Genomic DNA, 18,726 nt, shown 5'->3' with positions numbered 1-18,726 from the left:
ACAATGTTGCAAAGGAAAAACCCCTAAAGTAATTACTGAAGTTTATTTAGCAGAATATGCACCTTTGCTATGCTTAAGGTATTAGTGTTACAGTTTGCGTTGCCCAATATTTCAAATAACCTGCCATCTTCAACCTCGCCGTTAAGCCAATTACACTAGTTTCTATTGTGCTTGAGACTGAAGTTAAAGCCAACAGGAAAATAGCCCATGTCAACAAGCCACTGATCCTAGATATAATGCCTCAGTTGTTCTGCTCTACGTGTTCCAGAATAGCTGCTCAACATGATGCACAAGGGGTCCAACGCTCTAAGATACAGAAATCAATTTCCATTCACAAAATGCGGGATGTAATAACACATCTACAACTTGACTGGGAAAATCCTGACTCTTGCAATACAACAATTCTTCATGGTTGCAAGGCACAGCTTAAAACTGAAATGAATCAAAACCCATACAGCAAACAATCACCCCTTTCTTTCAAAAAGCCTCAAGATCTGATCTTTTTTGGCGTCTGACTCGTGCTTGGCATGGACGGCTCTTTCAAGTAAACACTGTAAGAAGCTATGCAACAGGCACGATCACAATACTGAAGATGTCGACAACCGAAATACTCGGTTACTGCTGAATAAAGTATTCTGAATTTTGGCCAAGAGCTCTATCAACAACAAAGCTTAATTCCCTTCTTTTTCACTGGGATAGTCATTTCTGTCCAAGAATAAATGACTTTTATTGTTTCTTTAACTGCTCTCTGTATATATTCTTGAAACTGTTGTTAGACTGTAATGCTAGTAAAACACAAACTGCTACCAGTAATAAGCTTTCTGAACTCCTGGCACACTTCAAATGACTAAAGGGATTAGCTTGTTGCTTTACAGTTTTCCACATGTTTTCACACACCTTGCCATGGTTTAAATCATCCCTATCAAAAACTCATATTCAGCCTAAGGAGTCTAAAAACAACCAGATCTGGAATTTTTAAAGAGCATCAGAAATTTTCAAGGCCAAATCTCTTTAAGGTGCTTGGGGAATCAATCAGCTTCTTTAGCAATAAAGAAAACAAACATACACATAAATTTTTGATGTCAGAGTCTGAAACCAAAGCAAAACATGACAAAGCCAGCTGTAAAAATAGTCAGAAAAAAGAAGAGTGGTCACACAGGAGTTAAAAAACCCTTCATAAATTATAGAGCATATATTACGGCTTCTCATTTCAGGCGTGATACCACAAATCTTAATCATGCAAAGAACTGCTTTGTTTCCTCATCAAAAGATAGGGAACTAGAGGGAAGTTTTAGCTCATTTAACTCATTGTTAATGACAGTGCAAGAATTCTTTCATCAAAATAATTTAAAGTAATGTATTCATTCCTTTATATCTAATTAAAAATATCCTGGAGGGCAAATCCAGAAAAACCCACAGTCACCTTGGCGAAGATAGGTTAGGTCTCAAAATGCAAACTCCACAGGCTTCTGAATATAGGATGAGAGACAGGATGCTGAAAGTCTGCAAAAGAATCTGCACCAACTTGCCACACAGAACAGCTCCGCCAGGACGTGTTCCTTGCAAACGTGTGGGACTTGGCAATTAGTGGAAATTGTGATTATTCAAATTCCCTGACCATTTCTCCTCTCCAAAAGTTGACATGGAAAGGGAATGAAATAAAGAAATGCAAAGTAATTCCAGCACTGCTCATCTCTGGAAGAAAAAGAAATCCCTTCCAACTCCATGTAAGACTTCATGTGCCCAATCCAGTGACTGAAAGATTGAACTGGGCATGATTTGAATCAGACTCAGGGACATGGCTGAACTACTTGAAATGCAGCGTTGATTCTCCAGCTTTTTATAACAGAATGGCCCTTTAACAAATTACCAATGTGTAAGGGACAGGTTATGCTGAAATACAGCAGGAGTTACAAAGAAAAGAAAATGCAGTTACGTACCAAGTTAATTTCTCAAACAGATTATACACAGTGAAACAAAATATTTATTTTCTCTCTCAAAAAAGTGATCCTGAAAATGATTCTCCAGATGGCAAAATTCTTCTTTCTACAGAAACTACTTTTTTCTTTTCCAAACTACATTCTTACAAACAAAACTCATCTTTTTGGTAACACATATCTTAAGACACATGGATATTAGCTTTATTCAACTAAGCAGCTGAAGTAGCTCAACTAGTTTAAAATCCAAATGTGCATTCTGACATGTTTGCATGCATATAATTTCCAGGGTTTTTTGGGGTGCCTGTCAGGAAGTCTCTAGATCCATGTTTATATTGGCCAATGACCTGACCATGTTGGCAAGACAGCAACTTTGCTGGTGGCTCTGAGCTGTTAATTAAGTTTAGATGCATCATGAAATAATACTCGTTCAAGCAGGTTATGCAAACTACACAGTAGGAAGGATCCGAAAACAGCTCCAGGACTGAAATCAGCACCATACTCTCTTGGACATGTAGATCACAAAATGAATTTTGTGTTTAAGCAACGAAGGCATCAAATAAATGCTTGGTTACAACAGCTTATTAAAAGGATTAATATTAGATATCTTAAATTGCTAGACCATTTTCATCTGGTTTACTTTCTCTTGTATGGTTCAAAAAATTGACATTTTAATACAATTGTTATTCTATTGCTTTTCCTCATTTTTCCCTCCAGCACCTCCAGAGCTTTATTGCCTTTAACCAAGGCTGCTGAAATGTTCCTAAAGACCACAACATTCACCTTTCTCCTTCATGAAAAATTATCTGTGGTGCCTAATACCTGTCTTGCATCTTGTCCGCCATTTTGTGGATTAAATCCCCAACTTCTGAATCCCTGATTTTTCTAACATGGCATAAATCAGGTACTATTACATAACTACATCACACCTTGATGCATCACTGACATAAAACTCAGCTACTCCATTTCAAAGGCTTTTATTTCTTTTTATTTCCAGTTGATATCGACCAATCACTGTACCTACCCGTGGGTATCATTTTCTGCTTCTGAGAGTAGCAATACAGAAATAAATAACAGATTTTTAGAATTTGTATTACAAAACTGACCACAGGCCGTTTCTTCTTACACATGACCATTTTTCTGCACATATTTCTAAACGGCAGCCCCAGAAGCAGCTTATATGTATTATAAAGTATTGCTCTAAATACATCATTCCTCAGACTGTATACATTCTAAAAGGTAAATGAAGAGGAAAATGAAAATTTATGTACTTGTATACTAGAAAAATACCAAGAGAAAGATAGAGTAAAATAAGGCTCATCAAAAATAAATACAAATTTCAACAATTTACTTGATTACAAAGGTTACAAACCAATCTGTGGTTTTCCTACTGTATTCTAAACAAAGACAGTGGCCAGTATCAAATGCAAGTGTTTTGACCTTCTCCTCTGTCCTTTCCACTTTACTCGGGACATCTGCCTCCTCCTCTGTCTTCTTCCTTTCAGCTTCAGATGTTTAACTTGCCTGCATTTCTAACTGGAAAGACTCATTCTCCTCCCATTTGCTGTGGTATGGTCACAGTAGCTGGGAGTGCGAGTAGGAGGATGTAAGACCGTAACCTTGAGTAAAGGAGCTGTGCTGCTTCCTCACTTGATGAGTGATTCTGTTAACTCAAAATTTACTGTCAGTTACATAAATTATAAGTAGAAATCCAACCATCAGTCTACAGCTAGAGTTCCAGATATAATCAAGGAATAACAATTTAAAAAAATGTAATTTTATCCTTCCTGTCTTCTCTCTAAAGTGTTATATCATGGATGTCATGGATACATCCTGCTTCAGTTCATTATTAAATTTTAAGTGACCCATTTCTCAGGAACTCTAATACCAGTTTTTGTTTATGGTAATGTATAATACATCCTTTAAATAAAAATGTAAAATTCAAGAAAATTGAACCAATTTTCGAGATATAAAGAACCTTAAGCAGATTTAAAATGCTTTCACGAAAGTATTTTGAATGTGGGAGCAGGGAGTTAAGGTTACCTAAGGTTTGTCTTCTCTTAATTTCAATTCCATGTTAATTTAACACTAAATGCTCTAGATCAGTATAAGGCAGTGCACACAAAAGTGCCTTATATGTACCAGATGACTCTTGTATCACTGAGAAAAAGAATGAGTCCATGTTGCTGACCAGAATCACTATCAGATATATTGCTTTTTGCGGTGTTATAGTTCCATTGCTTTTGCATCACTGACACTCACCCTCTTAAAACATAAACAAACTGCTCATTTGCAAAAGTGAGATTCACCAAGTTAAAACATTAAGTTGTACAGATCAGAAATGTAATCACGGGAGACAAGCTCTGAGAGTTTTTCAATCACTGTGGGGCTGCATCAATTTAAAGTCATGTTACATTAAAGAGAATAACGTCTGGGAAAGTCTCCCAGTTGTCACTTTAGATTAGATTTGTTGTTGTTATCAGACTGTGCATTCTGTAGGCTCTTTTTAAAAAAAAATTTAAAGCTATTGCCTCATGCAGCCACACCGTGCATAAAGAAACATGTAAAATACAACTTTTTAACAACTTTTTTTTTTTTTTTAATTGCCTAGAGATTAGGAATCTGCACAAACTGTTAGCCTTAAAAAAAAAAAAAAGTATACACACCTTCTTGAAGCCTATTAACATTTGAACTTTAGCAACCTCAGAGTTACAGGGAGGAAAACCAGACTAACCTTTTTTTCTTTTTAATTATTTTTTTTAAGATTCAATGAAGTAAGTCCAGCTTCTAAGTAAAGTCCTGACTTTCACATCCACAAGAAAGTCAACAGAAATCTTAACAGAAAACTTTAGTTCTTCCAATAATAAAACTGAACATTCTATCAAGATCTGATGTTGACAGCCAAATGAATTGCACTTTTTGGTGAATAAGTAAATTTTGATCTACTTTAATGATTTACTTGTGTAACTGATACTATATTGTTACAATGGTTCTCAGAATTGGGCTTTCATATCAGACAACTAAACGCTATGTGGAAGATGCAAGAATTACCTACATAAAAATAAAACTGAAAAATTTTAGTTCATTTCTGTATGTTTTCAAGCCAATCTCTGATTTATTACATTTGCTCTGATAATCAAGCTGTCACATAAAGGATTCTTGAATGTTACTGTACGTAGTCACATTGCCAAACACTTTCTCACAGACAAATGTAGCAAAATCACTAAATATGTTGCTAGACATTACTATGTCAAAGTAATATTCAAATTAATTCATAGAGCACAATGATTTGACTTGAAGTGCATAAAAACATTTTAGGTATTAAAATTATAGCTTCTAATATGAAGTGTGTTTTTTCTTATACTGCCTTTAAGGCTAGTATTACAGTAATAGTAATCTTCCTGAAAAATAGTCAGTAGCACTCAAGTCTACTTTCAAATATTTACAGGATGCTCTTTAAATGAAACACCTTTGACTTCAACCCCAACCTTTCCAAAATCTGGAAGACAAAATATATTATCAGAGAGTTCAAAATATCTCCTTCCTTCTTGCAGTTTTCCACATGGTAGGAAACATTCAAATGCTTTAGTAATGGGAAACAAATAAATAACTTGATTAATAAGTTGACAGCATATAAACAACATCCATATTGGCTTCAGCAACAGCTGACCAGGGTGAACAGCCAAGGGATGAAATTTCTTTAAATACCTTTCACCTTCCTAAACAGCTCCCAAGTCTACAGGAAGTGTGGCCGCAGTGCCCCAGATTAACAAAGCAAAGTCAGGTATGTACTTAGAGTATTTTTTGCTTTTCTACTTTGTTTTTGGAGTCACAAGACATTTACCACCCTAGTGAGACTTCAGTGCCATGGAGAAAATAAGTCATTTGAAATCATTCACGTTTTTCTACTAGTAAATACTGTCTTCCCATTACCTAACATTTTCATCAAGTAGCTGCTTTAATCAGAACTACTGTTACTGTGACAGCCATAGCCTGCAAACAATTGGACTGAAACTCTTTCCTGGTATGTAGTACTTGCGTATTGGCGTAAAAAAAGCCACTCCCAGTCCTCCCAGTTGCTACAGAGGTGCCAAGATGGGCCACATTACATCCAACCTCTACAAAAGATCTTTCCACTTCAAGAGAAGACAATGCACCAGCATCATACGACATTTTTAACTTTACCACTTACTTAAGACCTACCACGCATATGGAAAAGAAGTTCAGAAACGGACGTCTTAAAACAGTTAATAATCAGGTTATTCTCACAATGGTTATTCTGAAGGTGGACTTTAGCCTTGTATGGACCACCAAAAGTAAGAAGAATCTTATCCCAAAGCATGACAGCTCGAACAAGCTATGTCTTAAAATAGTTCATCTTTAATCTAACACCATAGCCCTAAATCTGTTCTGGTTCTACAAATGCCTCTAGTTATTTCATTTTTATCAGTGAAGAAAATGAAATAAAAACTATTTCATACTTAACACCAAACAGACCATGTTATCCCAGAAGACGTGTTTAAATAATTTAGCTGTTAAAAGAATCTTTAACTATAAATGTACTAAATTCCAGCACAAAAGATTAACTACAAAAGAAATTAACACTGCCTTAGGAAAGAGAGATAACATTTTTCTAAAGCATTTCTAAAGGTTTTTGATATGCTATTTTTTAGAATTATATCAAGAGAGAACTAATATTTTTAAATGAGACTTTCACAGCTGCTCAAATTTCAAAGTAACATTTGTGCAAGTTCAAGAATTCTGTGGAACTTGTTTTGACTACATTAATAAAGCATCCATACACAATCTTTATCCATTTAAAGACTAAATACCTAGGAATCTGAATTTATCAATACTAAGATAGACAAAAAATATTCACCTAAAACAAAAAAATGTTGCTCCTGGTTCTCTCAACCACTTTGTCACAACACATCAAACTATAACAACATTTTCTCCCCTCAACAACTTAAAAGTTTCCAGGGCTTTATCACCAGTCGAAGCAGTCTGTTTGCATTCTCCAATACAAACTGACAATCTAGTGATACAGTACATTAAAAATTCTCTGTAGTATTGACTGCCTGAAGCTGATGCTCCCTTGCTAAATGCAGTGCAGTTCAATTAACAGCTCTTCAATATACAATTTAATTTTTCTTTCATCTTGATCCACAGCCGAGCTTGAAATGAGGAATGCTGGAATAGATGTACTTTAAATATTGAAGCAAGTCTTTATAAATAAATCTATCAAACCTGTAATGATTTCTGTCATAACACTACCAAATAGATGAAACTGAACGTCTTGGATTTTCATGTTTGTGCATTGTTTTTTCACAACCTTAGCAGGGCTGTAAATTGCGGTGCCAGGGAGGGCATCAAAAACTCCTCTAGAAACAGAGCTTTTCCTTTGCTTCACCTTTCTTAGGAAGTAGAGGAACACTGTCTGGCTGAGCTTTATAAAACAAAACCTTTAATGTATAAATTCCAGCATCAATAATTTCACCAGAACTTGTAACACTGGGCAACCAGAAGCACCAGTTCCGGTTACAGAAACTGCACACAACTGGGAGGCAACCAATTCTGGACTGAAAAAATAAACATTTAATACCTAAGTACTACCCTGGACACATTTTTTCCTGCTCCAGTATGAACATACACAGAACACTTCAAACTATCTCTAGGCATTCATGCCATTTCACAAGAAAATTTAAGGTTAATTTAATCAGGACAGAATGAAATATTGCATTTCAAAGTTACTCTAAGTGGGACACTGCTGAAGGAAGCTATTAATATCTCTTACAGTGTGCATGCTCAAGGAAACATTGTGAATCAGCTCATTTCTCATAGGTATACTACACTGCTTTCAAAATGGTAGGATTTACTACTGTTCATCAGCAAGGAAAACCCTCTAAGCTAGAGGCATTTTCTACTCTTTAAACATATTCACAAAAACCAACTTGACAACACTTTCTGCCTTAGGTACCAAAGAAGCACTACTGACGTGGCTGCCTACCCATCAGCGGGAGATGAGTTCAAGAAAGAGAGGCTTCACTCAGTGAACACGAGCAGCATTAGAAGTACAGTAATCAGTTTCAGATGAATTCAGTCAAATTGCCTTTTCCCAAGTGATACGTTAATGCATAGTGAAATACATAGGTTTATTTCGTTTGTGTCCTTGTTTATAATGGTATGAGTTGAGATTATGAGGTTTTATTAATTGTTATACTTTGTACTTTTAATTATCTTATCTATATTATCACTTTGATAGACTTCTATAACATTAACTGGTCTCCTTATCATCACCATTTACTTTTTTCCTTTAATTCTCATCGTACATTTATAAAATGTAACTCAGTACTGTATTTTAAATTGTCACAGAAATAACATTCTGCATTTACGGTAATTAACTCATCATTACTTCGAATAACTACACTAATTGGTATGCTCTATAAACCTGCAACACTGCAGAATTAAAAAATAAACATAACAAAGATACAATTTACAACTAATCTATACTTACAATTAAAGTTAGTTTCAAGATTTATTTCATTCTATTATTTTTTATTAGCTACAGCAGACAGTAAATGGGGTGTACCACGTTCTGCTTTGCAAACACCTAGATTATAAAACATAATTACACAAATTAATTAGAAATGAGTACATACATTCATGTCTTTGTTTGTAACCATAACATATTAAACATGACTTCATTAATGAGCAGTTCCTAAAAATGATAAAATAGTATGACCAAGTAAAATTTTAAACGTCCCTGACCACACAAGGCATAGTGTCACCCTAGCACAGAGAGGGTTCACTGCCACGTGAATTCCACTGACGTCCTATTTGAGGTTGCAGGTAGTGTGCAGGTTTTCCTTCAACGCAGCAGATTAGCATTTCTGAGATAAACTCTTAACACCCAGTTAACATCCCATGTCTGAATACAAGTCCTGACTGAATTTTTCCTTGAGTTGGGTCCTGTACTTTTTTTCCCACCTATTCACAAGGGTTCTGGGATGTCTAGCCCAGCCTGAAGTCCATTCAGTTCCGCCCACGACTGGATATTTACCCTTTCCTCAAGATCAATGCTTACATGAACTTAATAAAATTAAGGATCTTTTCCACCTTTGCAGAACAAGAGATACTGACCATAAGTTTGTTTTGAGCGATTTATTTGCATTCATAGAGAGTGTCTACCAAGTCAGCTACCAAGCTGGATTGGATACGCCTCACCAGTTTGCCACGTAGTAAACAACCTGTAGTGTAAAATTCATCTAAGACCTTTGAAGTTGCCTAACATAGTAGGACCTTTAGGACAAATAGCTCTTTGTTATCACAACCAACAACATTCAAGGCCTAAGAGACCTGAAGGTGTTTCAGTTAAAACCAAACAGTCAGGTCACAATTTGTCCCTTGTAAGAATTACAGAACACCAAATTCTGTAATTACGTACATTTTCTTCCCCATCCAGAAGACTCAACAAGGCTAGTCTTCACTGAGAGGGTTGTCGCACACTGGAACAGGCTCCCCAGAGAAGTAGTCACTGCACCAAGCCTGTTGGAGTTTAAGAAGCGTTTGGACTGTGCACTTAGTCACATGCTCTAAAATTTTGGGTAGACCTGTGTGGTGCCAGGAGTTGGACTTGATGATCCTTATGGGTCCCTTCCAACTCAGGATATTCTATGATTCTAGTAATGAGACTAAGAAAAAAAATCTTAAAGGAACAATTCCTTCACATTTCAGACTGCATGAAGTCTGAATCGAACTAAGCTCTTTGGGATCTGAAAAGGATTAGGACTCCAAAAACATAACTGCTGAGACATGACACATCTCTTTGTTTTGGTCTTGATTTCAGAGCAACTTTTAGACCAAAGAACCTTTATACATTTGTAAGTAACAAAGAAACCCAAGAAAAGGACACAACACATACTAGGTTAGCAACAGGTTTGCATTTCACTTGACAAACAAGACTACCTTTTGCTATGGAGCATTCAGTTTCTTCAGCAAAGTGCTGAAAGTCTGACGACTGCTCAGTTATTGCCAGCTAGATATTCTGCTTACAACTAATGCAGTCAGATACCCCATCCTGTTTGTTTGTAATAATGAAATAAACTAATGAAGCTGTTTTTTCACTGTAAAAATCAATTACATGGAAATCTATGAGATCTTGAACATAAGTGTTAGGGTTTTTTTGTTTACTTTTTTATAAAATTAAAGCAAAGAACCAATTTGGGGACAAATGACCCACCGGATATCACCACGACTTTCATAAAAATTATCACAGTACATATTAAATCATTAGCGAGACACAAAGCTGCCTGTTAGTTTTAAAATGCAGAGAATGAAACTCATTGCAGAAGCAAAAGAGGGCCAATAATATAATTACAACACTATGCCTGTGCAGCCTGAGTTAATGCTGTTATTTGACATTGCAAGGCTATGCTTTCTCCCATGAGCCTCAATGGAGACAAGGTTCACTCTAATTGGTTCCAAAGCACAACCTACCAACAACAGCCTTCCTCAGGACCAGGAATGGTAATTTCCACACGACTGTAAATAGTGTTTGCAAACAATACAAACATGGTAATAAGAGACTAGGTGGGTAATTAATGTGGTTACAAAGCAGCTTATTTGCATTTTTATTTAAAACTGCCTTCTTTAAAAAGCAGCTCAGATTTCTTTTTGCAAAAGGAGCCTTGGTTAAGGAATAGAGCAGTAATTACTCTCTTTAGGGGTTCTTTTATACATCCTTTAGGGAATTAGAATGAAAAGATAAGCAGAATTATAAAGGGAATCATGTAAAATATGAAATGCACTATAAACACTTAGTACTGTATTTACCATAAGCTAAGCTTGTCTTCTTCATTAATGGAATATATTACAAGCTTACGTTACAATCAGATTAATTGTGAAGAAGGTTAAAAAAATATAACCAGACACTTTAATTCCCCCTCTCTGCTCCCAGAACTTGCATTTAGAGATCTAGTGCCAGTAGGACTCAGTCTAGGTAAGAATGCATCTACCTGGACTGCATTTAACAAGCGGTTCAAACTTGATCATATTTTCAGTAACAATGCATCTCTTCACATAAAGCATAAAAAGGAAAGAACAAATTGACCAGACCATTGCAAAACTTTTTGATTTTTTTTTCCAAATATGGAAAAGACTCTTATTCTTTTCCTCCACAATTAATAAACTCTGGATATTCTGAAGGAAAGAACATCTGCAGACTAAAAAACAGTCACCATCAAGAGAAAAAGCCTGAGCAGGATGTTCTGGAATTCAAATCTGTGTGACATTCTGTAATCTGTAGCTCTACAGGATTTTTTCTTTCATTTTTCTTTGTAATTAGCATTCATGCACTTCTTGAGGGAAAGAAACCCTTTCTCCAGCATCTTGCCTTGTCCTAGGGATGTATGGAATAGGCAGTAACAATCCCAGAAACCTTCCACGATTTGATGAGGGAACTGTGAACTGCAAGATTAGAATAGCTTACAGAGGACGCTCCACTCAAAGGTTATCACAGCCTTATATCCAGCATTGATATAAAAGCAATCTTCGCTTATCCATTCATCTAAGTATCTTCAACTCTCCTTACTAAAACCACAATCTGTTGCTCAGGTTTTTTCCACCAGCATCCAATTTCTCATCATGAGTAGAAATCTTTCTGCTCACCTTCTCCCTTTGTAAAGAAAACCCAGTTTATTTCAACGTGCCTCATTACAGATGTTTTCCTTACATGCTAGAAAAAAGATGAAGGAATACAAGGATTTGTGCCTTTTACAGAGTACTTGTTCCTTCATTCATAATATCCAGCTTTTTCTTTTCTTTCCTTTTTTTGTTTGTTTGTTTTTAAACATTATTTCTTACACATGTGAAAATTCTACTGTGATAAACCACTTCAAATTCCCTTCCACCTTGCTGGACATCACTAAACCCTCTCCTGCATTTATTATATTATCACCATACATATTATTATATTATCACCATATAAGAAGTATTCTCCACTTAAAGATATACCAACAATATAAATCAGAAACTTAAAAACTAACCAATGCTAAAAAAACACAATAAAAACTGAATGTACAACAATTTTTATGTTTATATCCTAAATTCTGATTTCTTAAATTAGAGTGGGGATCTGAGAATGCATAGTACAAAATTCTTTGCTTGCTACGAGCACAATGGAAATCTATGTGACTACGCAGGGAAGCGAGTACAAAGTAACAGAAAAAGCAAACCTCTGCATAGTCCAGAACTGAAAAACCTTGGGTGGATACCATGCATTTTTCCTGTAAATTGTCATATACATGCAAATAATATTAAAGAATCAAAAATCTCTGTGTTTCACTGACCACAGTTTAATAAAGATCAAAACATTTAATTTTCTGTAGACATTTTCAAGTAGATAAAATCACACTTTTGTAAACTATTTTCCTTTTTCAAAAAAAAAAAATCTACTTTTATATGTATTATAGACATTATTTTGAAATACAGATATCAACTATACCAGAATCAAAATACTTCCAAGATCTTACAACCATGTTGAGAAATTAAACATACATCACATTAATTACACATTTTGAATTTATCCATGTTTACTGGAAATATAAGCCATATGAGGTCCTAAATGCTTGGAAAATGCCTACCAAATCCTTTAAAGCCTCCTGCATTCGCTCACACTGACCAGCAGTCTGCTTTATATTTCATAAATGTAATTACTTTAAAATATCAGTGTATATATCTGGACAATAAAACCCTTTCTGGAGTACAGTAATGGTGAGGGGCTAACTACAGCTGAGGACGGAGGTATGAAACAGTTCAGCTGTAGTCGGTACATCAGCTCTTGTGGAAATGGCATCAGTATTCAGAGGGATGCCCAACCCTGAAAGTTAGGGGCTTAACACATCTGCTATATAATTCAGACACTGTTTTACAGTGGTTTCATTACTAACCATAAAAATGGTAACAGTGGAACTGTATAAACAAACTGAACAGTGTTTTTACTGTAAAACATGAATGTAATATAAATATTTGTCTTTCCGTTTTCTCAGCATCTGTAATGAGAGCAAATTCATGCCATATGTTTATAGTGTACAAAAAATAGATCTTAACAATTCATCCATGTAAATGTTGGTTAAACTGTTTAATGTTTTTAACTGTGGGGTTTTTTAAACACGAATTTCCTTGCAAATTGTTAAAAAGCTTCTTGCTGTTGTCAGTGGCCACATTCACTGATTTGCAGCTGTTTTCAGATGAACCTGGCTGAAGATCTTGGAGATCACAGACTTCTCACTGATAACAAGGTCAATAGCTGGCAGGTTGGGCATGTCCCTGTGGCTAGTTACAGCCCCAAGACACAAGCCTGCAAACCGAGAGAAACTGCCACCACAGAGCACATTATTGGAAGACTTCAAAATAGAAAAGCAGCTGCTTTCCAGCTTCTTATACTAACAGAGTGTATTAGCAGACTGCATTGCATTTAATTCTGATCAGTGCTGTGTATGCACACTGCTACTGCTTAAAATGACATCTACCACTGTTTAACAACTCACTTTCCACCTGTACCCAGAAAACAGCTTTTCTACACACACAGCTCTTGCAAGGTGTCTCAGCAGAGCAGGTTACTCACAGGAACTTACTGAACTCTTAAACATCATGGCCAAACCCTTTCACACTGGTCTCAACCAGTGTCAGTGATAGTAACACCAAATTAATGCTTACATTATCAATTCTCTGCTAGTAAGATGAGGTCTGATTCAATCAGATTACAGTTAATTGAAAGATTCCTTTACCTCAAAAAGGTTTGGATCACACCTTTAAAAAGAAAAAAGCTTTATATCAGCTGTGGCAATCATGTTTTAGTGAGTGCATCTATGGCTGGAGGTGAGACATGCCAATACAGAATTTATTACATTACCAACTAGCTTGGTAAACGATACCTCTTTCTACAAGACCTTTTCCCCACAGCAAGGTTTGGATAACTGCTTTTATCTTGATACTTCAGCACAGTCGCTATTCAGAGCACCAGAGGATGAAATATGTCTGTACATTGCAGGCTTTTATAACTGTATACTACACTGCAATGGCGTGTGCACACCAAGAATACATAGTTTTAGAATGTCATGCTTAGAAATGATACAACTCTTTATTACAAAATAATGACACCATATTAGAAATAATATTTTCAAAGAAATGTGTGTGCTCTACAGTGTAATATTCTGAACTATTTTCCATTTTGGAGAAATTACTTTTTAAGACCTTTTATTTAGCACCAATTTGAAACTCTAATTCTATACTCAGTAACAGGCTGCGGCTCCATTCTGTATTTACTACATACCTAAAGCTGTCTTTTAGACACTCTTCATGTTTTTCCATAAGTATCTGCTACTAATCATGATGAGATGCCCCCACTTAAGTTAATTTCCAGTAACAATTTCTTGTGCTGGTTTTAACATAGGCTTGGTATCAAAGGCCTGTTTTAGAAGTCTGATTGATTTACAGAAATACCTCAGAAAATTAACATCCAATAGACAGAAAAGGAAATTGTATCTTCTGTATCAAATTAGCATCCACTTGTACTAAGAGACTAAGACAATAATATTTTACAGAGCTATCTGTATGCTACGCACTTACATGGAAAACAGTAAACCAAGGACACTGGTGGAGCTTAAACACTACTTGGGAAATTAGTCCTCCTTCCTTGAGGAGGAAACAAACTGAACACATGAAAATTTTTGCCCATGTTCTCAGTAAATGTGCCCAATTGCCTCTCATCTTTCTGCGCTTTGCAAGATTACAATTGGAATACAAAGACTCAGTTATCAGGTTTTAATTTAATTCAGTTACTTAATCAGCAAGAATATAAATCACTCATTAGGTGGAGAATACTTTGGGGGAAAGGAATACAGCAAGGAGTCACGTGTATTTTGTTGGTTTTCTTCACAGCCACTCTCGAGATTCTCTGTCACATCTATACCTCCTCGTAAATTCCTAAATATAAAGGAAACCCAAATTTTCTTTTTACAGTTTAATCCAATCTTTGATGTAGTTGTAGGCTTAACACTGAGGAATAATTACAAAAGAAACATTATACGTTTTATGAGATATTAAACTTACAATTTATCTTTTAATATCTACTTCAAAGACTATTTGACCGGAATAAATAAACGAGAGCTTCATGGCAAGAAAAGCTATGATTTATGAAATATTTTATTATTCATTCTCTTAAGAATTTTCTTGAGAATGCTGCTAACATCTGGAGCTATGCAGTCCTATCCAACCATTTTACTCACAGTCAATTAGAAAATTATATCAATAATAATGTAAAATAAATTACCTAGCTTCTCTTCCTGTAGCATAGATTTCAACGTTTGTCAGAGCAACTATGTGTACAAACAGCACTGTAGTGTTTTTCATTAAGCCTTAAAGTCAATTAAGCTACGAATTGGAACAATCATTCCTCCTTTGCAAAGTATTGATATTTTCTTGGCTGCTTTCAGGCCTTTTCACTACTCAAGGAGAGATTTATGCTTGACAATTTCTTTCTGATTAAAATGAATCATAACTCTAGAATTCTAATTTCCTCTTTTCTGAGCAACAAAATTATCAAACAGTTTTAAATTGATTTTGAATGTCATCGTGCATGAACAACATTCATTTTCAAGATATCAAATGTAAAGCTATACTGATCTCTCTTTTATCTGCTTTTGCATACTTCCTCTCTCTATACTTACGTATTTAAAGACATTAAATTGTACAAATATAATCAACTATACCTTTCTGTAGAAATTATCTGACAGACTTGCTAAACCAATCACATTAAAATTTGTCACATTTTACGCACGAAGCAATTACCTCTCTATTTGTAATAGTAATAAAGAAGAATCTGCTGTAGTTTAGAAAGGAAAATAACTGGAATACTGTAGCTTGCAAACAAATGTCAGTTGTCTAAAGTAATTAGCAAGTTTAGGTGGCTAATCCCTTCTCAAATGGCTCAAACTCTCTATAAAGCAGCTCTTTTGACATATATTGTTAAAAAGTTTTCTAGATTTGTCTTCAGTAGTCAATTAAGCTCAGTTTGAATTTGTTTTTAAACATCCAGAATAGCAGCTGATCAACAGAAAAAAAATCGTCTCTCATCATTCCTCCTGTTTTCTGTCTTAAGAGTTGGATTTTTCCATGCCATTTAGCTTTCCCATTTTCTCACATAATCTTAATTTTCAGCTTTCAATATAAGCAGACAAGCCGATTTTTAACACTTTTTTTTTTTGGAATAACAACTTATTAAAAGTACATCACGCCCAAAGAAGAAGAGCCATATTTCCACAGACACTTACTTTACCGCACTCCAAACCATGAACTCACAAATAAGCTCACTAAGGAGACCAGGCTGGATGGTTTTCCTAAGTACTCTTACATATTCTGTACTTCATTTCTGAATGCTGCATTACAGTCAGTGCCACACACACACACCTAACATGTATTTCAGGCCTTAGTTTAATAAATATCATCAACCAGATAACTGTACCAAACCTTAAAATAACAACAGTTGTTTTTACATCTTTAATTCTTTCGTCTTCTTGCAAAACAGAGTTTTTGCAGAATTTTCCTTGCTTCCTTTATAAGGAATTACAAATGTCCTGTATGAAATGAGGATGAAAAAGGAAACGTTGTTTGAGACATTCAAACCTCAAATTTTAAAGCATGCTGCCCCAGAGAAAAAAAACAGTATAGGATACACATTGCTTTTGGTAATATATTTGCTATAATTACAGAAATCCCAATTGTATTATTAACATGGTACACTTGCAATACAAACACATTAGCATTCCAAGTGGCAACAGTATTTTGAGTTGTAAAAGCATAGTTTGTGAAAATTAGAAGAAAAGGGTGTTTGGACATTCAATTGAAGAGTAGTCACTTATTTAACAAGTTTCCACCCCTCAAAATATTGGACAAAGACAGTATTTATAGCACAGCTCAGAGACACATCAAAAACTCGTAACAAACCACAGTCCAAATAGGTAGCACTACTGCTGTCAAAAATACTGAGCAACGCGAACATGAGACTGTAAGGCTGCATCCTAAACAGATTTTTTGTTGTTATTTTTCAAATTGATTCCAAATTGAAAAGTAAACCTCAAGAAAACTCATTTACTTTTAATTATTTTGCTTTGCCTAGGAACAAAAGAGACAAAATACTGTGGATATTTTAAAGTTCTTTATAGCAAATACAGCTACAGCTTGAGAATTTGTCTGAACCGTATGCAGAGATTGTTGACATTTTTCTGAAACTTTAATTTTAGCACGGATTTTTCAATTAACAACTTCCTGCTCTGTTCTAACACCTATAAGCTAAAAAATTAATATTTTATGTCAATATTTTAATATTAGTATCAATCAACCAAATTAATCTTTGTCTCTGTTTTCAATAACAGACTTTGGGGCAGGTTTGGTGTTTTCCTCGGGATTGCTTACAATTTGATGTAAACTTTAAGCTTCTTGTAATTCATCAACTAATTCTCTCCTGGTTACACACTCCAAGTAATTAAAGTTCAGTAATAACTTATTCTTTCTGCTCCAGCACCTGCATTTCATTTGTTTATTTTCCCAGAGTCATAAATCTGAGGGACTGTCAAAGTGCCATAATATTAGTGCAATAATCAAAGTTAATTAGTCCCTCTCAATAAACAACAACAAAGCCATTACAAAGATGCATTGAAGGTTTTCCAGCTACCCAGTTTACAGATGAGATTCTTTTCTGAACAATTAGAATTTGAAAACTGTTAGTAAATAAAAGTAGTGTTTCTGAAGTAATTTGAAATTCAGTGATCTTCATTCAATTACCAATTCATTAACTCCTGGTGAGGTAATACAGATACTACTAAGGCAAGTATTTCCTGAAGTCCCATTTCAAAATGTTCAAAGATAAGCTCAGAATTAAGGGAGAAATGTGATATTTTTAATTAAAATAAGGCCGCACTGAGTGTCTTTTATTCTAAGTAAAAAAGCTATAAATACATATAGCTCTATTTAATTAGGCTAGGGCTACTACATTCGAAAGACAGAATACCTCCAAATCCATCTCTGATGGAAGGGAATGGACAGGCAAACTTTAAGCCACATGCACTATGCTTGCCCAGATTGGAATTCTTTTGGAATTTCATGTCATTGAAAATGTCATTGAAACAAAGACCAAAAAGGCAGCTTTAATGTGAAGTACTGAAGGGGAAAGAAGACATTTTTCCTTCCCAATCCTTTACTGTAAATCATTAGTATCATGAGAGCAAGAGAAAAAGGTCTAAATGCAAAAACTTTGTTTCTTGAAGAAACTTGTGGTTACAAAAGTTAGCAGTATTATAAGCATCACTTGTTTAGAAATACTTGTAAATAAGCACTGTTTGTTTTGCACTAATAAATACCATCTCTAGACTACTTATGTGTAAATATTAATACTACTGAGTGCTCTCCCATATCATCTGGGAGCAGCTGAAATATTTTCAGAGCTTGGGAAATAGACCTAAAACACTCATCACTATAATTCTAGCAGGACAGAAATAAAATTCCAAGAACCTGACCCTGCAGTTTATTACTCAAGTAAAGTGTATAGGATTGTGTCAACAGATTATCTCAAGTCAGCAGTCAAAGCATGCTTGGGCAAAACTAGTCTGCTATCCTTACCAGCAAGTAAATGATTGCAGGAGGAATAAATTAAAACACTGAATAAATTTTAATAAGGGACTTAGAAGACCCCCAAAAAAGGGGGGAAGGGACAGCTAGGAGTCAGAGAGAAACA

The 18,726-nt window shown here is 35.1% G+C and overlaps 1 protein-coding gene across 13 annotated transcripts in view; it reads right to left on the bottom strand.

The window, feature by feature from the left end:
* WWOX (WW domain containing oxidoreductase) overlaps window positions 1-18,726 on the bottom strand; it is a 508,525-nt gene that overhangs the window by 460,238 nt on the left and 29,561 nt on the right. The window lies entirely within an intron of this gene.

This window comes from Anser anser, assembly GCF_964211835.1.
Source record: "Anser anser genome assembly, chromosome: 11".
Taxonomy (NCBI): domain Eukaryota; kingdom Metazoa; phylum Chordata; class Aves; order Anseriformes; family Anatidae; genus Anser; species Anser anser.
Note: the sequence above shows the minus strand (reverse complement) of the source record. Positions and strands in the feature narration are given on the sequence as shown.